Consider the following 24,567-nt stretch of genomic DNA (forward strand, 5'->3'; position numbering starts at 1 on the left):
GTTTAACATGCTAAATGAACTTTTAGAGCAGTGGGAAATGCCTGGTCATGCAAACACAAATGCAGCTTCATCGGCATAAATTGGACATATCATTTCATCTACACACACCCACAGTGATAGTTGGCTCCTCAGTAGGCAGACTGTCCCTGCGGTGCTAACCTGACACCTTAACTGGCCCAGTGTTCTGTGTGGAACATCAATTTCTAGGTCAGACCACAAATCACTTCCAGCTTTGAGGCAACTAAGCAGACATATTGTTATTCCTTCTGAAACATAAAAGCAACAGGCTGTCTTTAATGTTTGCATAACACAGATTCCCATTGGTAGAGAAAAATGAGTTTTGATCATCCTTTTAAAACAACATGGATTTCATTTAGGGAAGAAGAGGCTGCATCAAACATTGAAAGTTCTTTGTGAAATGTGTTAAATCTCAGAATCCACTGTTTTGGTGGATGCCCACCTCTCAGGAATTTATCCAATCTGTCTTAAGCAAGGAGCAGGGAACTGGATGCATTTCTTCAATGACAGTGCCTTAGAGTGGTTGGAAGTCATAATTTCCTTACCACAAGAAATAGTGATGTTTTAGCGTGTGCATCCTCAAACAGAATAGAAAACAAAGAAAACAGAGAAATTTTGCAGAAAAAAAAAATGGATTTTTGAAAAACAAAATAATTTCAAGTTATATGAAATGTTCCATTTTGACAAAATCTAAATGTTTTATTTTGATTTTTTAAATTGGATTGTGGTGTACCTTTTACATTTTCAGATGAAGTCAGTTAAAAATATTGATAATGTTAAAATTAATGTTTGACCTTATTGGAATGTACTGTTTCCATTTTTTTTTTCCAAAACAAACTTTTGTCAAAATCAACAATTCCCACAAAGTCTGAATTTTGAGAAAATGGATTTCTCAACAGGGTTACCTTCCTGGCCAAATCTTTGTTCCCAGTCTTCCTCTGTCTCTGGGCAATCTGCGCAGCCCACTCCACTCTCCTGCCATGCCTTGATGAAAATAAAGTTCAGCTGTTTTTGTGTAGGAGACTACCTTTTGTATGCCCTGATGACTAGGGCCATACGTGCATGCTCTGACCATCCCTGTATGTGCCCCAAGCCTTGCAGATGTTCCACTGTGTGTTTCCTCTTTGGCCTAAGTCCAGAGCAAACTGAGCACACAGTTGTAACTCTATCAGACTACCCCAGAGGGCCACCGCCCCTCTCTCACTGGGGTCCCATTCACTCCACTGGCTCTCATCCAGACTCTTTCATGCTGCCCTCTCTCCTGGGTCACATTCGTATCTTCTAGCCTCACCCGGCTTCGGGTTTGTCTCTCCATGCCTCAGTCAGTCCTGGCACAGTCTGTCAGGCATCTGCCATTGCCCTCACCTGAATGTTTGCTGAGCAACTCTACAACTGTTCAGCTACATTGCTCCTGGCCCCTCGCTGGGCCTCTACTCACTTACCCACTCTCAGGGCCTCTACCCACTCCCCTCTCTCTCAGAGCCTCTACTCATGCCCCTGGGCTTTACCCTGGTGCTTGGGCATGGCTCCTGGTCCCTTCTCTGGCCTGGGCTCTGCTTTAGAGCTTCTACTGAGCCTGGGATACCCCTGCTCTGCTGGAACACCACCAGAGATGTGAGGCTGGGGTTATAAGGTGCTCCTTCCTGTCTTTCACTGGGGAGGTAACTGGCTTGGCATTTCCTGGGGGCTCCCACACTGCTAGGAGCCTCACCAGGCCACCCTTCCCCAGTAGGGTGCAGTTTCATGTCTTGCCCAGGACAACAGGTGCCTCCACCTCCCCATAGCCCTTTCCCTTACCTCAAGGAGCTCAGTCAGCTGATGTTGCTGCCTCCCTTACTAGAAGTCAACTTCCCTCTTTATATATCTGGCCTGTGTTTGAAAATGGCTACTGCAATTAGCCACCTGGCACCTGCCTGCTCCAGTCCTTCAAGTGGCAGGCACCAAAGGTGCACTGCTGCAGTCTGTCAAAAAGATTTCAACCAGCTCTGGTCCTGCTGCTTTACAGGATGATATGCAGGTGAATAATCCAAGCAAGAAACTTGGAGCCAACCAAACCCTCATCTCCCAGCCTCTTACATTAAACTGCTTAACATAACCATGTGTGTGAATACTTAGCAATGTTATAAACCTGGGCAGAATGTAGCCTACTGAGTATGATCAGTAGACACCTGAATGCTAAAACCTCTACAATGTATTTGTAGTAAGTGCTAAAAACTGCCATTACGTGGCTAGTTGTGTATTATTTGAGTGCTTTAGGTGAAGTAGGAAGCTGACCATTATTTGTTTACCTCTGACTTCTAGGTAATTTAGGCAAATTATCAGGGAAAGGTAGGAACTAGCAATGGTCAATTTTTTTGCTGACAATGTTAATTTAGCAAAAGCATGACAATTTTAGGGAAAGATATACTCTGTGATCAGAAGGAGAGGCCTTTGATATTCACTTCAAGCTCAAAGAAGAGATTTTTATATCCAGGAAAAGAAATCTATGACGAATGCACAGAGGATTCCATATGGCTGCCAAGGTGCTCCAGCTACTTCTTGTAGTTGATAGCTTAATGAACAATGCATCCTCAACTTTGAAGCACTGTCTGCTTGATGACTCAGTTTCCATCTGAGTGTATTGTGAAGGCCACCTCCCCTGCCTGGTAGATGTATCATGCTCTGGCATTGACAAAAAATGGTTGCTGCATTTTATTCACTAGTCTCCAGAACAGCTCTCAAGAGATTTACCCTGCCTCATACTTCCTATTTTGTGGACATGGTTCAGCTGTGATGCATAGTTAGGGGCCTACTTAAGTTGTAGTGAGACAATGGGTTTTTCAAGGCCTGCTTATGGTGCACAGAGCCAATTTTGCAGACATTTCCTGGCAGCCCCACCCCTCACTGCTGATTGGTGAAGGGACCCCTGTGGCCCTGCTCTACACTGCTGATTGGCAGAGAGTGCCTTCACTCAGTCTGCATCGCTACTGCCTTCTTTGCCCCACCCCTCACCACTTATCAGCCGGGGCTGCCTCTTCTCTGTCTACCTCACTATGGTTTTTGCGGGGGGTTGATTTCATAGAAAGTCACAGCCAGTGCCAAGTTTTGCAGAGATTGCAGACAACACTCTTTTTTGTAGTTTCTGTGAAATCCATGAAGTCATGATTTAGGTATGTTCCTATGCATAGCTCTCTTCTGGCTGGGATTCCAGATTGAAACTGACTGGTCAATTTCCTTTTGCATCATAATATTTCACACTTACAGAGTTGCTTTCATCAGAGAATCTCTGATGTTATAACACATATAACACATATTCTGCCACCTGCATAAAAATGCATTAATATCTCTCTACAGCATATAAATTAAAGCATAGACATTTACATAACTTGCTGAAAGCTGTAATGACTCTATCCCAGTGAAAGCCATAGAGTCCAAGAAGTCCTTTGTATTAATAAGCTAGATAAAATGGATAGAATTAATGTTAGACATAAACTAGATAGAATTGACCTGACTCTCTTCTCCATATGTACTTTGTATATACTTGACAACTAAAACCTTCAGTGTAGCTTTGACTGTAGTGGAGTAGCAGACAATGTAAACCAGATGAAAAATGATGCCACGGCCCTTGGTGGTATCCTCAGGCTTCCCTTGCATTTGCTTCCCTTTGCATCATCCCTGGAGTTCTCAAGCTGCCTCAGTTCTCAAGCTGGCTGAGCTGCCCATTGGTGGTTTAATGAATTTGGCTCAATATTAAGTCTACTGTAAGACCATTCAAAAACAAATTCCATAGCATTAGCAGAAAGGGACATTAGGCATCATTAACAGATGATTTATGTACAGAGGAAGACAACTTGGTGCTGACCTTTCTGGTGTACACACAGGCTGAGGGCTGCCTTTGATTTAAGAGGGCTTTGCAGCTGCCTTAGGAAGCATAATGTTTACTTCTGTAAAGCCTTTTCCCCTTCCTTCCTCCACTCAGTGGTCTGCTTTGAACAGGATACCAAAAGATAATTAGAAAGTTTCCTTTTTCCTGGAAGTTCAAGGACTTTGGAGAAGGCAATCCTTTAAACTGATCTCTTTCCTCATTCCCATGAGATGGCTCCTGTACCAGTCACTTGTGGGTCTGACTGAGATCCTGCCTTGGACTTGGCAGCAAGCTCCATTCAGTAATTCATCCTAGATAGTCCTACTGCTGCTTCAGATTGATGATGTTTTCCCCTTCCCTTTCTCTTTATATTGTCACTTAACTACTCTGACTTATAAAGCTGTTAATCTTTCACATGCATGCTTACATTAAGCAGCTTAAGAGCACTGCAAACACTTTATCCTCATAAAGACTGAACTGCCCTGATATGAAACTTGTAGTTCCAGAATAAAACAAAATTTACGTATGCAAATAAAAGCTGAAGGTCATGGACAAGAAGAGAGACTATAAAAATTTTCTGGGGCTATATTAGAGAATTTGAAAGAGGAGACCAGGGCTTGGTTGGCTCCACGCTGCCTCTGTGCTCTGAGTCAGCAGCAGCTGGGAGTAAAGGAGGCAGTAAAGGTGGAAGTCCACAGTCCAGAGGAATGACACTGTTTATGTTCACAGGCTGGCTGCAATGATAGCATATCCTTGGCTAGAAGAATGACCCAATGACAGGCATCTCCAGGATACTTGGGACTTCAAGAAAAGCTGATTGCAAATTTCTTAAAAAGTTTTTTTCCAACAAAAATGCTAGTTTCTGTACAACTAAACCATTTGGAGGAATGCCCCAGGTTCAGTTAATCCAGTTGCTGATCAGCCCATGGGATGCTTGCTACACAAGTGCTAAGAGCCTGGTAGTCAATATAGTGGGTGGGTGGGAGACCCAGGTTCAAGTCTCTACTCTGAATTGGGTAGAGCAAGGTGTTGGACTGGGATTTCCCATGTGCCTGGTGATTCTCTATGCTTGCTATTTTTCTGTAAAAAAATCCATTTTCATCCCAGTGTGGAATGGGAAAACTAAATGTTAACAAGTTTGGTAGTTGTACCAAATCAACCTAGCTATACGTACAGAGGAAGGCAGAAACTCCCACTACATTACGTGGAATAGAAAAGAAGCCTCTCTAGCAAACATAGAAGTAAATGGAGCTAGTATCTTGGGAGGAAGGTACACCAGCCACTTCTGTTGACCCCACAGCAGTAGCAAAGGATCAGTACCCCTGCTGATTTGGTGTGAAGCATACAGGGTCCTCGTGGTCCCTTAAAAAGTGTGCAAAGAAGATTGCTGGTTGCTTTCATGTTTTCAAAACAAGGGGTTTTGAACAGGGCTCCTGCTCTCTCTGCAGTGCAGCATGCCAAATCATGGGGGCTTCTATCCACTGTGGGGAGAGTAGCCCAAGGTATTTCTCTGCTATCTCTCTGAATACAGGTGTCTAGTAGGGCTGTGCAAAGCTTCAGGTGCTGATTCGATTTGGAGGAGATTTGACCTGATTCCGTGGCCGAATTTCCAAATCTGAATCAAATCAGGGACCAAACAGAAGGTCTGAATCGATTCGAACCTCTCCAAATTAATTCGGAAAAGATTTGGAGAGCTTCAGTAATTTGGGCAGTCTCCGCTGGCTGCAGAAGGGAGTTGGACCAGGAATCCATGCTGTTAAGTAGGGGGCAGGGGAGGGAGGGAACTGAAGGAAGTGGGGGGGACCATGGGGAATCCCTGCCAGGCCCCATCCCGACTGCTCCCCCATCCCGCCCAGTACCCCTGCCCCCTCTCCTAAAAAAGCTCCCACTCACCAGCTCCTGTCAAGCGGGGGTGGGGTGATCCCCACTGCCTCCCACTGCCCCATGCTGCATGACAGGCTCTGCCATGAGACACTGGACCCCCACCTACTGTTCTGGGCTCCCCTCCCCCATGGCTTCCCGCCTGACCCAGCTCCTGGCCCTGTAAAAAAAAAAAAAGCCACCACTCACTGGCTGCTGCAGAAGCATCGAGGCTTCTGGGGACTCATGGAAGAGTTCTTCACACACCATGGGGCAGTGGGGGGCAGCAGGGATTGCCCCCCTGTCTGGCAGCAGCCGGTGAGTCCAGGGTTTTTTTTTGTTTTTGTTTAAAGAGCTGGGAGCTGAAGCAGGTGGAGCAGCCATTGGGGGTGCTGGAAGAATGGGCAGGGGCTAGGGGGCTCATGGCAGAGCGCCCTGACATGGCATGGGGCAATGGGAGGGCAGCATGGATCGCCCCCCGCCAGGCAGGAACCAGTTAGTGCAGGCTTTTTTTTTCAAAGAGCTGGGAGCTGGGGTGGGTGGGACTGTCAATGACAGCAGGTGGGGGATGGGGCCTGTGTGATTCAGAGATTCAACAGCAGCCAGATATCCAAATCAGATTCAGCTGAATCATTTCAGGACAGTAATTTGAATCACCGAATCAAATCACTGTCCCCTGAATCGGCCGAATCTGAATCCAAAGTGAATACCAGCTGTTTCGCACAGGCCTAGTGTCTAGTACACCAGCAATGGCAACTTGTGACTGTATCTGAAGCTCCTTTTCCAGATAGGGAAACAAATGGAAGACTCCCCCATCTTTCAGCTGCTCAGATATTCCAGACTTCTCTAAAAGGACAACACATGTCAAAAAAGGCATAGCAACAATAGTCTTCAGTTTAGATGAAGATTGGGCTCCATCTGTACTGTTTCCTTGACAGCAATAATGGTCACAAGGAGACCTTTCAGTGGGGTTTAATGACTGGCCAGCTACTTCCCTACTCCAATCTATGTCACAGGAAAGATTTATATTTAGGACTTACCCAATAGAGCAGACCAATCAATAAGGTGTATTCTTGAAGCACTTTGTAAAGATCATTTTCCTTTGCTTCAAGGCACTGGCAACAAGGGGATTTTCTACTGTTCCCCATAACAGGTTGTGACACACCCTTCTGAAGCATTCTGCTCTCTGCTAAATTGTAGAGGTGACCTGTTGAGTCAGCTGGTTCATCCTCTACGCCAAATCAGGATTGGTTTCTAGAGTCTGTAATCCACCCCTGAGTCTAGTCATGTTTTAAACTACACAAGTGAAGGGAGTAGCAAGGGTACACCCAAGGATTTTGAAAAAGAGACAGATACCAGCCCCCAAGTAGGAAGAAGCACAATGCTGAAATGACCATTAGCACTCGACCTGATTGGTCTTCATTGTATGGGTTTTGCATCTTTTAGCATCTGCCTTCATCCCAGGCCCTTTGCATCTCCCAACCACAAGCAGAATGACTTGTAGTTATAATGTGTCGCTGGGTGACAGTTTCACCTGATAGACTTCCATAGATTTCATAGTTTCATAGACATTAGGGGTCGAAGGGACCTCGGAAGATCATCGAGTCCAGCCCCCCGCCCAAAGGGCAGGAAGTCAGCTGGGCTCATAGGATCCCAGCAAGATAAGCATCCAATTTGTTCTTGAATGTGTTCAATGTAGGTGCTTGAACCACCTCCGATGGCAGACTGTTCCAGACCTTGGGGGCTCGGACAGTAAAGAAATTCTTCCTTATGTCCAGCCTGAAATGGTCTTTCAGTAGTTAATGACCGTTCGACTTGGTCATCCCTTGGGGCGCTCTGGTGAACAAACGTTCCCCCAGATCCTGGTGGTCTCCCCTGGTAAACTTATAGGTGGCCACCAGATCACCCCTGACCCTGCACTTTTCCAAGCTAAAGAGCCCCATGGCTCTCAGCCTGTCATCATAAGGTCTGCTTTCCTGACCTCTGATCATGCGCGTGGCTCTCCTCTGGACTCTCTCAAGCTTCTCCACATCCATTTTGAATTGTGGAGTCCAAAACTGGACGCAGTACTCCAGCTGCGGCCTCACCAAGGCCAAGTACAAGGGGAGAATGACATCCCGGGATTTGCTCGAGAAGCATCTATGGATGCAAGCCAGCGTTTTGGTCACTTTACTAGCCGCAGCATCGCATTGCAGGCTCATGTTCATCTTGTGGTCAATGATGACCCCCAAGTCTCTTTCTTCCGTAATACAACAGTGTATGAAACAGTGCTCAGGACTGTAGCTTGAAGGCAGCCTGTTACATAAGCCAGACCCACCTCAAATGCAAGCTGGGCTTCCAGCTTCCCCGAAGGGATGGAGTGGAGGCTGCTGTTAGCCCATTAGTAGCTATAGGGTAAGCCCAGGCCATAGGAACTGAAGACACCCGTTCTGGCAATGATGAAGTGGCTGGCTGTTATATTGCCCCTGGGACAGCACTCAATGGATAAATGATTTACTCACTCTATACTAGTTAATGCCTCTTCCACAGTTTATTTCTGGTTCTAATAAAAACATTTCAGTCTCAAAGGGAAAATCTAAAAAACCAGACAGAAACACAAAGACTAAATGAGGCCCAAGGACCCACGCAGTGCCAACTGTTGCTCTGCAGTGGGAAGGCCTATGGCTCCTTATTCCTTCTATAATTAGGCCCTGTCTGCATTTGCCCCAGCATCCACCACTGCTGTAGTTGTGTCCTGGTTTAGACACAACAAGCTGCTCTCTGCAAAAGAGATGGAAAATCGTCTGAGTGGCACTAGTGCAAATTGTAATCCAGGGCAGTTCATCCTGTCCACATGAGAGATTTGCATCAGGTGCAGCTACACCAGAGGCTGAAACTGGGGCAAAGGCCTAGGCCCCAAACCCTTATATTACAAGGCTGTCCAACCCAATGGGCCTGTTACAGCCAGTGGTACAGATTGCCATTGACACAACAGCCAACTTTCATCTCTCCAGCAGGGTAAATGCAGTTTCCTCTTGCTGCCAGGCACCATTACAGGCCAGAGGCTTCTAAACCTGATCTCCATCAAGAACTAAACCCAGTACCTTCATCTTATTCTACCTTTAGTTTTTATTATGACCAGCTGAATTCATTTGGCAAGGATTTTTATCTCCCTGCCTTTTCTTTGTAGATGGAGGAATGGCTGTGAAAACCCACCTATCATAGAACTGCAGCTAAACAGTTAACCTCTCCTAGGGCCTGTGGCATGAATGCCATTTATAATTGTGTTTTCTGAGAGAGCTATAAAGTTGTTTCCTATCAGTTTTCTGGCTGAGGCTGAGAGTCATCAAGAGTTGCATCAGGGATGAGGCATAATTCAACCAATTATAACTGGCAGGTTATGCTGCACTTGTAAAGTACAGATTTTAAAGCCTGCAATTGCTGATAAACAGTATTACAGGCAGAGAAGAGAAAAATCTATTTTCAGAGAAAGGGGGAATTGTGCACTTAACCCCTTCTTCACATGGTCCTGCTGTGGGGTTGCCGTATATTAATTTACTGTCTTCTGCGACCAGTGGGATGGTGGGACATCCAGAGACATAATCAATATATGCTGTATGAGGCACTGTATGGGAAGAGCTGTCTGAGTACTCAGCACCACCTCAGGGCATTTGATACTGCTGGGAGCTCTTGGCACCACATTGCAGGAAGGCATCCCAAAGTTTCAGCACAGCTGCTGGATTCTGTAAGGACGGTGCAGCAGGACCCAGGGAGGAGACCGCTCCTAATCCCATCCAGGCCTTTCCCTTTTATATTCCATTTAGATCTGAAAGGGTAAGTGTTTCCCTTTAGTACAATTAATTGCAATTCTTGCTATTAGATAAATTGTCCTTTGGTTTCAGTTCAGCTGCTTTAGAATTACAGTTTCATCACCCAAGAGCAGACACACTGCTCCAACATGGCATTTGTGTCGAGGAGGGGAAAGAATAATAACTTAGGTTAAAGTGAAGTGAATCCAAGTGAGGGTGAGGACAGCTACCTGGATTAGGAAATAACACTCTTGCCTTCGCAATACTGCCCAGCCCCCTTCAGCTAGCCCCCCCCCAGCATGTTCAGCTGAACTAGATAAACAGTGTAGTGATCTTAAAATTCTTGCAAAGTGTTTGGAAACCAATGAAGGAGAAATGCTGCCGTCTTGATTTTCAGAATTACTGAGCAGATGCGGTTCCCAGGAACTGCAGCTGCAGCTGCTTGTCCTCAGCAGTTCTGAAAAAGCATCCTGTTCTGTGAAATGCTCATCTTGAGCCACATAACTGTGGACAAACTGTGAGAGCGGGTGTTAATCTTACCACTAGAGTGTAAGATTACACTAGGGTGTAAATCTTACCCTTACAATACCTGGGGAGCAATAAAAGCAAAGCTGACAAGTAAGAAATGCTGCATTGTTTAATTTAAGGAGGTACAGGCAGAGAATGCCAACACCTACCATGGCAGGCACCAGTTTTTGATGGTTGTACAAGAGGAATTAAAAAAAGGCTGGAGGGAATTTGCCGATTTTATCTAGATGTTTATCTATCACACAAGCCACAAGGATTCTTTGTGTGGGAAGTTAACAGGAGTTTCCAAAATATATGCTTTAATCAAACACACAATATTCTTGCATGAAATTCAATGGCCTGTATTGTATAAGAAGCTGACGAGCTGATATATGTATGAGCTGCCCAGAGGGTTTGGTGTTGGGTGCCCAAATCTCCCAGGAGGCACCAGACAACTTGGCCAAAGAACAACAACAAAATCACCCTGTTTTGGAATCATCCTGACGATACTCATTTACCCATGGTGGCAGTGTTATCTCATTATATGCACACCTGGAAGCCTTGAATAAAGAGACTGTTGGAGAACTTTGTTCCCGAAGTAGGGGCAAAGAGGCTGATCAGCTCACTGAAGGGACTCAGCCTGAAGTGAAGCTAATTGCTGGGGAACACTACCCTTTGCATGGAAGATGAAATCTGCTTCACACTGAAAAGGGAGAAGACACTGTAGGGTTTAGCAGGCTAAAGTGTATGCCCTGCTCACACAGGCAGCAAACTGACCTTCTAACCTGCTGCCTGATACCTATGCTCGTTTTCAGTATAACCCGCAGAGAGCAAATGCAGCAGATGCAATTTTTTTTGGCTCCTGTCAAAAAAGTGCATTAAGTGCTGCTTACACCTGCAGCTTTATTAGGGTCGTGACCCAGCTCTGACTCCTGCCATCTGGACCATAATCACAAAGTCATCAAAAACAAAGATCAGGCTCTTCCAGGTTTGACATCACACCAAGAACATGCTGAGGCAGATGCACTGAGAAATGCTATTGTGTCCCATAGCACTATCTGTTAGTGAGCACTGAATAACAGTGGCCTCTCTTTAGAGTTTATGCTGGAATATAGCTGGAGTAACTCAAGTGAACTCTACAGAGTCACATTGATCTAAAGTGTGTTTAAATGAGAATATTCTAAGGTTGGCATAAACTCAAGTCCAGCAGTGCCAGGCCACGCACACTGCACAGACCAGGTCAAAATTTCAGCAAACACTTTTCAGCTGTTCTCCTGTACCTTTTACGTATACCCGTGCAACTCCATTGACTTACTGGGAGTACTCCTGATTTCTACTAGTATCAGTGCAAAATCAGAGTCAGTTCGCCAGCTCCTCAGTGGGAGCATCTACATGAGAGGCTACTGCATAGTAGCGTCAGAAAAAAATCTGTATGGTGATGGCACTGAATAGTAAGGCAAGTATGCAAGTACTAACAACTGCACAGTCCCCTGCTAGTGTAGACACAGCCAAAATCAACCTTGTTCCACTTCAGCCAAAGACTCTAAACCAATTTGTTTCCTCCAGGACCTGGTCTTTCAAGATAGTGAGTACCTTTCACAGCTCACACTGACTCACAGGCCTTGACCCTTAAGAGTGTAGTAGGTGCTTCCCATTACTCTAAGATTTGGGTAAAGATTCAGGTCAGCTATTCTGAGAGATTCCTGCATTTAGTAAGGCTTGTCTGGATCAAGGAGTCATTGACCCTGGGTTTTCATTCTGCTGCTGCCAGGGAATCTCTGGCATTAAACAAATCACAGAGGGTACGTCTACACGATACACTTAACTGCTCAGTAGTGTAGTTTACTGCACATTAAGCACATACATCTGTGTGCACATGCTTACTGTGCAGTAAAAAACTTTGATCATGAGTAAATTTGATACCTTAAAACACAGGTATCACCTCTTCTGCTTCAGCGCCAGGCTGCCTCTGTGGCAGCTCCTGCCTCAGACCTTTAAAAGTATGCAGGCATTTTGAGCCCTGGGGCACACCAGCAGGCAGCATGTAGGTGCTGCCTCCATAGCTGGGGCATGAGGGTGCATCAATGGAGGGACTGCCTGCTGGCTAGTCCCGTGACGAAGCACCCTCGTGCCCCAGCCAGGCTCTCCACAGCACAATGAGCCTGGTCGGAACAACCCTGGGCTGTTGCTAGCTGGGTGCAATATACTCCGTCTGGGGTAAATATACTCAAAGATTTTTTTTGCTCTCAGGCACGTATTCAAATGACGCACTTAGGAGCAAAAAATTTCAGACCAATCAGCTCCAGAGTGTATTTGTGTGCATTAAGTGTACATGTAGATGTGCCCACTAGCCATGTGATAAACTCCTTCTTGATCCCAAGTATGGCAATGGGTCTGACCCTGAGTAGAGGTGCAAGAAGACCCTGTAGCCAGGAAACCCTGGTTTTAGTCCCAGCAGGAGAATTGGCACACCCCAGTCAAAATCCCCAGCCTTGGCTGCAGCCAACACACAGTGCTTCTAAGAAATTCAAGAAAATAAAAACCCATGAGAACAGGAAGGGAAAAACATTTCTTCTCAGCCCCATGTAGCAACCAGCAAAGCCCAGAAGCATGGAAAAAATAAGGACACTCCATTCTGCTCTGCATCTTGGGGACAACACATCTCCCCCCAACTGGACAGCCAGGATTCCCCTTTCAGTATCCTCTCCAAAAACTTATCCAGCTTCTTTAATCTTCTTTTATAATTTATCCAGTTGTGGAGATCTGCTTCATTCTCACGCTGCAGAGCATGGTCCTCTCCAATATCCACCTGCTTCAGGCTGCATAGCTCTTGTCACTGTTTCCCAGGGATCCTTGGAGAGGGAAGGCACTCTTGGGCTTCCAATTGTTACTCTTTCTAGAACTGTCCAGGCACAGCTATTCACAGATCATCGCTGCCCAATGCTTGTCCAGTCACTTCTTGACCACCTCCAACAATGGAGATTCAATAGCTAGACACTCTACTCCACTGCCTTACTGCTCTAACAGTGAAAAGGCTTTCCCCGATACCCACTCTAAACCCACTTTTCTGCAACTTCAAGCAACTGGTCCATGCCTTGGTCTCTACAGCAATGAGAAAGGTGTTCTCTCTCTTCTTTCTGGCAGCCCCTCAGATATATGAAGACTGCTATCATGTCCCCTCTTAACCTTTTCCACAGGCTCAACATGACTGTTTCTTTCAAATTCTCATATGCCTTCAAGCCCTTTCCCATTTTTGTCAGGGGCCTCTGGACCCTCTCCAACTTCTCCATATTCTCTTTAAAATGTGGACCCCATAATGGCACACAGTCCTCTAGATGAGGCTGAACTAGAGTTATCTATGTAAAGAGGCACTATCACCTCCTGCATCCTTCATCAAATGCTCCAACTGATTCAGCCCGAAGCCACATTTGCCTTTACTGCACCTGCATCATATTGCAGACTCATATGACATTGGTAATCCACCAAGATTCCTGGAGCCTTTTCATTAGCATTGCCCTTGTCACCTATTTTGTGTTTGTGCTCTTGATTACTCCAAGATGTAGCATTTTGCATTTGTCAGCAGTGACCTTCATCCCATTGTCTCTAGCCCAGCTTTCCAATTTATCAGGATCCTTCTACACCAGGGTTGAGCAAAATGGCAGATCTGGTCGGTAGCCAGACTCCATGTCCCAGAAGCCTCCGCCAGTGTTGCTCTGGCAGGTCTCAATGGAGACCCAGTGATGTAACGTGGATCTCCAGTGCCCAGGGGCCAATGCTTGCATTTGCACCCTCCCTCCCCTGTCCTTCTCATAACAATACTTAAAGTCATGTTGCTTTAAGAACTCTGAATAGCCTGGCAGGAACCCCGGCCCCCCCAGGCTGGCTCCCAGGGACCATAACCCCCTCCTCCCCCCACATTGGTCTGCCACTGTGGAGACCCCATGAGTGACAGGGCCATGACAGCACAGAGCCAGAATCTCCATAAAACCCTCAGCATTGGCAACAAGAGGAGAAAAATTCCTTCCCATTCCCATTTGGCAACCAGCAAAGATCATAAGCATGGGAAGAAATGAACCAACCACTCTCCATTCTGCAACCTGGGCTAGAAACAGACATTACACATAAACCGGTTTAAGTGATCAGAAACTGGTTTAAATCTGTAACAGAACAGATGTTCAGTGCACATAAACCAGTCTGAGAATGGCCGAAACCTCATTATGAGATAAACCTGGTTGAATGTAGTATCAGACTTAAATGATTTGGCTCAAACCGATTTATGCAATATCTGTCCCAGACCCCTTGCTGGTTTAAATTAAATCAGACTCCCCCAGCATCCTAGCGTGCTCTCTGGGTGGGGCTCTCTGCTGCCCAGCAGAGCTGGTCCCTCCCCTCTGCTCCCTGGCTGCAGCTCCGACGGTCTCTGCAGGTGTCCTCTGGCTTCTGCTTCCTCACCCCACTCCCCACTCTCTGCTAAGCAGGCATTCCCCTGTCCCTCACAGACACCTCTCAGCATTAGCTAGCAGACCACATGCTGGCTACCTCTGAGCTGTGGAAGATGGGACAATGGCAGAATCAACAGGTAGCTGGTAATGTCCCTCTGTTGTTTTCTTAACGGGGTGATAAACACTGAATTGGGGTGATAAACGTTCCCACCTGGGCTGGTCAGGAGAGCGGGGAACCCCTCCCTAATCATAGCCTGCTGCTATGGCCTGGACATGCCCCCCTCCACTCAACCCTGTGGAAGGAAAGGGAGGGCTGCTCTAGCACCCCCTAGCTTCTAGCCTGAGCCACTGCAGGCATGTGCCTGCATTTCTGGGATGTCTATCTGGTTACAAAACTAATTTAGTCAAGCCAGGTTAGACTAACCTGCAAAGATTGAATCAATTCAGGCTCAGGCTTTTTGAGTGTCTGCCCCTATCCTTAGAAGCAGGAAACTTCATAATTCACACCCCATAACTGGACAGCTAGAATGCCGCTGCCTGACATCCCAGCCCCTTTAAATTTCTTTCTCTGTAGTCTTCCATGGTTCAACTTTGAGAGTCCTCTGATCATATCTCACCTAATCATTTCCCCACCATTTTAGGGGCCTGGGGCATTGGAGACATCTTCTTTCCTGTTCTCTTCCTGTAGCACACACTGTAGTTTTGACCTAGCACAAGCCTTTGGGACTGATAGACGGCATCATAATAGAGGGTGGTTGATGGCTGGTTTTACTGAGAGGCCAGAGTGGATAATTTAATGGTCCCTTCTGGCCTTGAACTCTGTAAAAGTACAAAACATTCATGTCACTTTGGTGGCCAAAAGCCATCATCTGGAGGTAGTGGTCAGTCACTGCCTTCCTGGACACCTGAAAGGGAAGGATCCATTTCTCTTACCTGTACCTTTGGCTTTTTTTCCCCCTAGGTTTTGAGATGTTAGCCCCAAACAGCCCAGCCATGACTCTGTGATTCTCCTACCTATTATTTACTAGGTGGATTGGACTTCAGGGTTGGAAGGGTCCTCCTGGGTCACCAAGTCCTGTTCTCTGCATTTGCAGGTAATCATTTACCCCAAAAATCCTAAAAATTGTCCACTTTAAACCCTTCCTTCCTACACAAATACCAGAACCACAAAACATATTACACCTCCATATTACACCCTAGAGCCTGCCACAAGTAAAAACAGGGAAGACACGGCACTGCCATGCCCTACCACTGCAGTGACACAAAATTAGTTAATATATGCTCAGAGGATCTGAGGAAAAGGATCATACCTTACACTACAAAGAAAGGCAATCCTCCACTCCAACACACACACGGCACCCATCCTTGGATGAAAAATTCCTTCCTCATCCTAAATCTGGGAATTGGTTTGGCCCTGCCTAGTTGAATTGAGGGGGATACAGACAAATTGCTGAGGTTGTTAGCTCTGGAGCCTGAAAGCCCTTCTGGAGCAGCAAGATGAAAAAGGAGCATTCAAGGGCTTTTAGACTCTAGCACTTATAAAGGTTTGAGGATTATGGGGTATGTTCATGAAGGTAAATCTGACCCCACCCTGGTAAAACTCAGTTGTTATCAGATCAAATTATTTTCTCAGATGGTGTAGAGGCAGCATGATGAGCACAGCTGAGTGTACTGTGACAGAGGACAGACTCCTAATCCCAGTTTCTCCTAATTTATCCCAGTCTCCTCTTCCCATCATCTTCTTTTCCCTAGAATGTTACACTGTCAGATCTGATTAGATAAAACACTGGGATTTATTCCTGCATGGCTGATGATAAGCAGGTTGGATGTGTGGATCACCACATGGGACTAAATGGATAGGTATCTGGAGGGCCATGTGTAGTGGAAAGTCCCACCTATATGGATTCAATTGCAGTCCTCTCCCCTGACATGTTGGGGTTTTTTTTTATTGCTATCGCCCTCTCAGTTACACAACCAGTACACCCATAGGGGTTTACTGGGGACATGAGTCCAACAGTGCTTCAAAATTTATCAAAGCCTCTGTGGCTGGAGTTAAAACTTGGGGATTTTTATGATTCTTGGTTCTTAATAGAAACTGGGAGCATAGGAGAAATTGTGTAAAAAAAACCCTCAACAAAATACAGAGCAGACTTCAGTGACACCTGCTGGTAAATGCAGGATGGGGGTGGGGGCAGGGCTGTGATTAGTCCATCTGCAGCACCTGCTGGGAAAGGCTGTGTTATCTGTGCTTATTTCCAGGGCTGCCACTCCCAACCCCTAATAAACAAGTGCCAGTGGTTAATGATCCTCAGTGTTTACCTAGCAACTTCCACTTAAAGACCCTGAAGTATTGCACCAGCTGCAATTAAACCTGGCAATGCCCTTTGAGGCAGATAACATTAATGATATTCCTCAGCTGGACAAATTAAGACCCACTCAGGTTAAGTGACTTGCTTATATTGCCACAGGGAGTCAGTGGCAGAGCTGAGCTGGTCTGGTCGGGTCGGGTCGGGTCGGGTCGGGTCGGCAGGCATTCTGACTCTTGGTGCCCTGTGCTAATTAGGGATCAGTGCTAATGGACAAGAAGTCAGCCTCAGAGACTGAACAAAAGTGAGGTAGGACAATGAGATGGGTTTAAGAAGGAAATTGGAAGGTGGGTCTGATTTAGGATAAACCAGAAACTCTGGTGAGTCTGAGATGGCATTTGTGAGAGATTCAGGGATGGTGGTGGCAGCCCCTGGGCTAAGACATTTGGAGATCACAAGCTTGTGAACCCATAGGGATAGAAGAGAGAGCAGGACAAGATCTGGGGAAGAGTGTAGGAAGCCCAGTGAGGACTGAATGAAGCGGAAGCAGAGAAAGGAGCCAGTGAGCACAATGGCCCAGAGACCAACAGGTCAGCAGCATGGTCACATACTTTGAGGAGCAGATTGCATGGCAAGAACAGCCGTGGCAGGAACTGGAGAATCTGCAAGGGGGGCTTGGCTCGGGCACCCTATCATCAGCAATGGACCATGGGAAACCCTCCCTCCTACTGTAGACTGCTGCCCAGGAGAGGAGAGAGGAACCATTGTCACTGGATTTTAACAGGGAGTTAGGTATTTTTCTGACTAGCTAGTGTCCTGGTAGCTATATCTGTTAAGTAGTCCATTTTTATACTTCTAAGCATGAGCTGATCCAGTGCAGGAATAAGAAGGGAACTCTTACTCCTGTCTCTTCTCCACCATATTTAGCATTGCAACCACTATGTTTTTGCCTTATGTGAAGATGGCAGCTTTTCAGTTTTAGGAATCTGCAGGTTGTCTGAGGGAGTTGTCATTAGGTGTCAAATTAACATGCAGCATGCCATAGCTGAGCTGCACACAGAGTGGTCTGTTGTGGAAATGTCACTATTTTGTGTGCCTGGCTTTTTTCTTGTTTTGTTCTTTCCTTTCTAATGTAAAATAAAAGCGATTTAGATTATCCCACGCAGATGTCCTCTGTGCCTGGAAATCCAGTCATGCCGCTTTGTACAATGATGCATACGGAGCGCGGCTCTGTATGTGTGGTTTCTTCAGTACATTGAAGAACAGTAGGAGGCAGAATACCACGTTTGAGGTCTCCATGAGGTAGCTACTCACGCTGGCTCTTTCTAAGTAAAACTAAACTCGTAAAGCTTCAAAAGCAATAGGTGACTTGCTTCATAGATAAAAGCATATCCAAAATGGCAGCTGCAGCCCTCTTCTCTGGGCTGGCCGGCCTGGCTACCTGGTGAGGGGCTTTGCCACCCTTTTAGGACTTCCCATTGACTTCTGCGCACCTCTTGAGCCACAGTCTAAAACAAGTTCTGAGGGGTATTACTGTATGCTGTAAAGTCAGTTCAATATTTTGCTGACAGGGCCACTGCCAAAAAGGAATGTAGTAAGACAAGGGCAATCCTGAGAAGGAAGTGGATGAGCTAACTGCTCTCAGGGTTATCAGCAGGGATCCTAGTTTCTCTGATAAAAATTGCAAATTCTCCGATTAAAACCCCCAAATCAGCAATTGAAATGAAACACCACTATATATAAGTACCAATTGAACACAATGTTTTATTTATATATTTACAATTTTAAAGCAATTTGGAAGCCTACCAGTGCCTCAATCACTATAATAAAATAAATTCCAAATACCTATACATAGTGATATTTGATTTAGTGTTTATCATGGAAAATCAGAGCTCCCTGCGCCCCCTTCACTCACCAAGATGCAGATCCAGGCCCCTCACTATCACCCCCAGCCCCTTGGCCCTGCTGATGCCCCTCACTCTCCACCCACAGCCCCCTGCCCTGACCTGCTGGTAACACTTCCCCCCTACAGCCCCCTGCCTCAAAGCCCTGCCAGAGGGGGCCTCAACTGCCAAAGCTATGGGGCCAGGGACCCAGGTCCACAGCCTCCTGCAGCAGTGTTTAAGTCCTGGTTGCCACCCGGAGGAGACTGCAGCCCCAACAGGGAGCAGAGAATGAGGCCCAGATCCCCCTCCCCAGTAGGCAGTACTGCTGGAGCAGAGCCTGGAAGAGGGGAAGGGGGGCACAGATGTGTGCTCACTGCAGGCTCGGGCTCTTCGCCCTGCTGCCCTCTCCGCAGGGCCTCCGTAGCCCAGTAGGCAGGACCCAGCATGGCACGGCAGCATGGAGCCAGGAAACTCCTTGCCACTGCAAGCCCTGCACTGCCCTGGAGAGGCACCCCCTGCCCACCCAGCAGCAGAGGCACAACTCTGCTGCCGCCCCTGCTGCAAGGGGCACCTTCCCAGGGCACTGCGGGGCTTGCAGTGGCAAGAGTTTCCCTGTCCTGCTTTACCCTGCATCCCTGGCTCTGCCCCACTCGCCACCAGGGCCCTGCAGCTGGGCGGTGGGAATATTATCTTTCTACTGTTGTCATAATGGGCAAGTAAAGAATAAGGCTCCAGGACTGGTAAATTTTCTTGACAACTTATCAAGGCCAATCATACCTGATAACCAGAGATCTGGGTTTTCTGTTTCCCAGGGCACAATAGAAAAATAGTGGATATTCCCTTTTAACTGACAAAAATGTAGATTTCTCATTTTAACAGAGAAACATGCAGATTTTCAACTTTTGCAAAGAGCTCTCTGCAGACTAGTAGAGTTCCAGCCTGAAAGGGGCTGGGGGGAGCAGGAGCAAGGCAGTGGGACAGGGGGTGCCGTGTGCATGTATATGCACATGGCTGCCAGGCAGCCTGGAGAGCAGCTCCTGCAGGTAAGTCTGGTGGGGGGTAGATTGAGGCCCCCATAGGGAGGGAGGGAGTGGGGGAGAGCTGGGGCATGGCGGTGGCAGGAGCACAGAAGCGGTAAGCAGGAGCTCCCACCAGTGTTGGCGGGGGTGGGGGAGCGCCGATCAGGAGTCAGTGATCACCTGCAGACACCGCTGGCGACAGCAGCAGTGGCCAGGAGTGATTGCTGACCGCCCACAGATGCCACCAGTGGTGTCAGCAGCAGGGTGGCGAGCAGTGACCTTTTCATAGGGGGTATACCGCCACACACCCACGTGCACCTCCTACATGTCACCAGTGGATAGAGTAGGGAGAAAGAGAGAGAAAGACAGATAAAAAAAAAATGTCCCAATGTCTGGGAATATAGTTTCATAGTTTCTAGGGTTGGAAGAGACCTGAGCAGGACATCAAGTCTGACCCCCTGCCATAGCAGGAAATAGTACTGTGGTCAAACGACCCCAGCAAGGTGTACATCTAGCCTTGTCTTAAAGACCCCCAGGGTAGGAGCCTGCACCACTTCTCTTGGAAGTTGGTTCCAGATCCTAGCCACCCTGACCGTGAAGTAGCGCCTCCTGATGTCTGGTCTGAATCTACCCTCTGCCAGCTTGTGACTGTTATTCCTGGTCACTCCTGGTAGCGCTCGGGGGAACAGGGACTCCCCCAATGCCTGCTGGTCCCCTCTGACTAGTTTGTAACAGGCCACTGGATCCCCCCTCAGCCTTCTCTTGCGGAGGCTGAACAGGTTCAGGTCTCGCAGCCTCTCCTCGTAGGGCCTGCCCTGCTGTCCCCGATCATGTGAGTGGCCCTCCTCTGAACCCTCTCCATGTTGTCCACATCTCACTTGAACTGCGGTGCCCAGAACTGGACGCAGTACTCCAGCTGCGGCCTGACCAGTACCACATAGTGGGGGACTATCACCTCCCTGGACCTGCTCAAGATGCATCTATGGATGCATGACAAGGTACGGTTGGCCTTCTTGTCTGTATCCCCACACTGCCGGCCCATGTTCATCTTGGCGTCAATGATGATTTCGAGATCCTTTTCTGCCTCTGCACTGACAACACGGGAGTTCCCCAACCTGTAGGTATGGTGCTGGTTCTTCCTCCCCAGGTGCAGCACCTTGCATTGTCAGTGTTGAATTCCATCCTATTCTAATCCGCCCACCCCTGTAACCTGTCTAGGTCTGATTGCAGCCTATTCCTTCCTTCTAATATGCCCACATCCCCCCACATCTTAGTGTCATCAGCAAATTTGAACAGGGTGCTTTTTATGCCCTCATCCAAGTCACTGATGAAGATGTTGAACAGTGCGGAACCCCACTGCCCACGTCCTTCCAGGTCGAAAATGACCCATCTACCACCACTCTCTGGGTGCGGCCCTCCAGCCAGTTGGCGACCCATTTGACTGTGGAGGTGTCGACACCACAGTCCCCCAGTTTTTTAATGAGAACGGGGTGAGAGACAGTATCAAAGGCCTTCTGAAACTCCAGAAAGACTATGTCCACTGCTACCCCTGCATCTAAGGATTTGGTGACCTGGTTGTAGAAGGCCACCAGGTAGGTCTGACACGACCTGCCTCTAATGAACCCGTGTTGGTTGCCCCTAAGCATAATCTCCCCTGCTGGTCCCTCGTGGACATGTGCCAGAATAATTCTCTCGAAAAGCTTACCCAGGATCAAGGTAAGACTAACTGGCCTATAGTTCCCTGGGTCCTCCTTCCTCCCTTTTTTGAAAATGGAAACCACATTGGCCCTCTTCTAGTCCTCTGGCATCACATCAGAGCAACACGAGCGTTCGTGCCAGGGGTCCCGCAATGACCTCAGCAAATTCCCTCAGCACTCTGGGGTGGAGATCGTCTGGACCAGCTGATTTAAATACATCAGGTCCAGAAGTTCCCTGACTAGATCCTCCCTGACCCATGGCCTAGGTGCGCCTCCCCTGGGGCCTGAGGGGGGCCCAGTGGGGACATTGATCTGGTCCCTGCTCAGGAAAATGGAGGCAAAGAAATCATTAAATAGGTTAGCTTTGTTGTCTGGTGTGACAACCAAATTTCCTAGCATATCTTGCAGGGGCCCACCTTACCCAGTACCTTCTTTTTGCCCCCTATGTATTTAAAAAAGGACTTCTTGTTGTCCTTGATCTGAGTAGCTAGTCCCAGTTCCATCTCTTTGGCCTTCCTGACTGCCCCCCTGCATCCCCGAGCAACCGCAGTATAATACTCCCTGGTGATGGCTCCTGCCTTCCATTGGGTGTACGCCTTCCTTTTAACTAGAAGACATTCCTTGATGCTTTTGGGGAGCCATGGGGGCTTGTGCCCTCCTGCTCCCTTTGATCTGTGTTGGGATTATCTCCCTTTGGGCTTGGAGGATTGTCTCCTTAAGCAGCAACCACTCTTCTTAGACACCTGGCTCCCCTCCCCTCCGGGACCCCAGTGCTTCCCCAACTATTCACCTTAGCTCATCAAAGCCTGCCCTCCTGAAATCTAGGGCTGCTGCCTTGCTGCAGGCCTTTGCCACCTTGAGCTGGATGGTGAATTCCAGCAGGCAATGATCACTGTCACCCAGGTGATCAAGTCCCCACAGCCCCCACAGCCCCCTCCCCAGGGCATCACCCATGGTCAGCACCAGGTCCAACAAGTCTTCTGCCCTGGTGGGGCTCTGCCCATGGAGGTCCTGCATTTGGGCTAGAAACCTATGTGAGCCATCAGACCTGGCTGACTGCTCTTCCCAGCAGATGTCTGGAAAGTTCAGGTCACCCATGATGACCACGTCCTTTCACCAAACTACCTCTGTGAGCTGACTTAAGAATTCCTGGTCTAGCTCTTCCCTTGGTTGGGTGGTCTTTAGTAGACCCCCACTGTTAAGTCTGTTTTCCCTCAACTGCCTTGTATTCTAACCCAGAGCACTTCAGTGTGCCCCTCCTCTGACTCGGTGCTACCTGATAAGGATGTGTATTCCTCCTTAATGTAGAGTGCCACACCCCTGCCTTTCCTCCCTGTCCTGTCCCTCCTGTACAGCCTATAGCCCTTGATAATCACTGCCTAGTCATGCGTTGGGTCCCACCACATTTTAGTGAACCCCACTATGTCTGGGTTGGTGTCAGCTAGCAGGATGGTAAGTTCCTCCTGCTTGTTTCCCATACTACGAGCATTTGTGTAGAGGCATTTGAGGCCTCCTGTGGATGTGTGCACTGGCCGCCTAATCACAGCATTGCCCTGGCCCCTGTTGCTTACCTGTGTATATGTTCTGCTTGTTGGTCTAGGCCGGGCTATACTTGTGGGTGCTGCTTTGTTTAGCGGTCCAAGCCTTCCTCCACTCTTGTCTTCCCCGTCCCCCAATGAGCCTAATTTAAAGCCCACCGGAGGAGATCTGCCAACCTAGAAAAGAACACATGCTTACCTTTAGGGGAAAGGTGGAGCCCATCCCACCTGAGCATGTCTCTCATCGTGATGTGTGGGTTGTTGTCAAGGAAGCCAAAGCCCACCTCAAGACACCATTCCCAAAGCCGCCAGCTGGTCTCTGTGTTGCACATCTCATGCCGTATACCACGTCCGCTCACTGATAGAACAGAAGAGAAAACCACCTATGCACCTACCTCCTGCAGCACGCCCCCCAGAGCATGGTACTCCACCATCAGGTGATCAGAGCTTCTCCTGGCTGCATCATTAGTACCCACATGGATTAGGACCATGAGGTAGTAATCGGTGGGCTGGATCACGGCCTGGATTATCCCTGTCACGTCATGAATCTTTTGATTCCTGGAGCTCCCTCACCCGCGCCTCCAGGGCCCTAAGGCGGGCTCCTGCAGGACAGGTGTGGGGGGTCCCCAATCCCTGCCCCCTGGGCCTTGCTGGGCAACCCCTCAGGCCTGGGGATGGGGGGACGCCAGCTCCCCCATGGGCTCTGTCTGGGTGGAGGCCCCAGACAAGCCCCGGGTAGGCTGCGCCCCCCAGGCAGGGGCCCTGGCAGTACTTTGTGTCCACACCATCATAGGAGTTGCTGCTTGTTTTTAGCTTAGTGCAGTGCTTTTGTCCTGTCCTAGTAGGAGTCTGCCTCCTGGCCCTTCCTGTTCGCCTGCCAGTGCAAATGCCGATACGAACGCGGGCGTGCTCTTACAGAGTGCACTCTGTTTGTGTGCCGAGGCTCGGGAACATGGCTTACTACCAGCTCAGCTAAGAGGGATCCGGGGGGCTTCCCCTCCGGATCTGGCTCAGCTGCATCCGGTCCCTCTGTCCACTTACCTTAGGGGGATCAGCTGATGCTGCCCCTGCTGCTGGCTCCGCAGATGCTGCATCCACCTCCACCTTGGGTCTGGTAAGGGGCCACATGTGCGTGCGGGACACACGTGTGCCTGGATCCCTCCTCTCCCCACTGCTCCAACCCATACATTTTTTGCAGGGTATATGCTGGCTGGAGCCACAGCCCTACCTTTTACCCCACCCCACTCCCCACACATAGCCTTAGCCTCTCTGTGGGAGCAAAAATCAGGGCTCTATGGGCTCTACCACTTCTCCAGGAGCAACATAGGTCCCCTCGCACCACAACAAAACTGCCAACCACAAGCAGCTTCCGGACGTGCGGTGAACCCCAATCATGAGACAGCTTTGTAGTAGACTCTGGAACTAACCCTTTGGGAACCCCCCAGTCCCAGATGTGCCTGGGCTGGGGTGAAGTATCTCTAAAGACGCTCAGCCTATGCACTGTAGTTGTAGCAATAACATTGATATTGTGTTTAAGGGGTTTTTTTAATGTTTTATTTGTGTTTTGATAATAAATTTGTATTTCTGGGTTTATACTGCTTGCAAGAAGGGGGATTTGTCTGTGTGGAATACCCCAGTCAAATTAAACGTTCCCAGATTTCT

Source organism: Crocodylus siamensis, chromosome 7 (genome assembly GCF_052110815.1).
Source record: "Crocodylus siamensis isolate JL-2025a chromosome 7, ASM5211081v1, whole genome shotgun sequence".
Lineage (NCBI taxonomy): Eukaryota > Metazoa > Chordata > Crocodylia > Crocodylidae > Crocodylus > Crocodylus siamensis.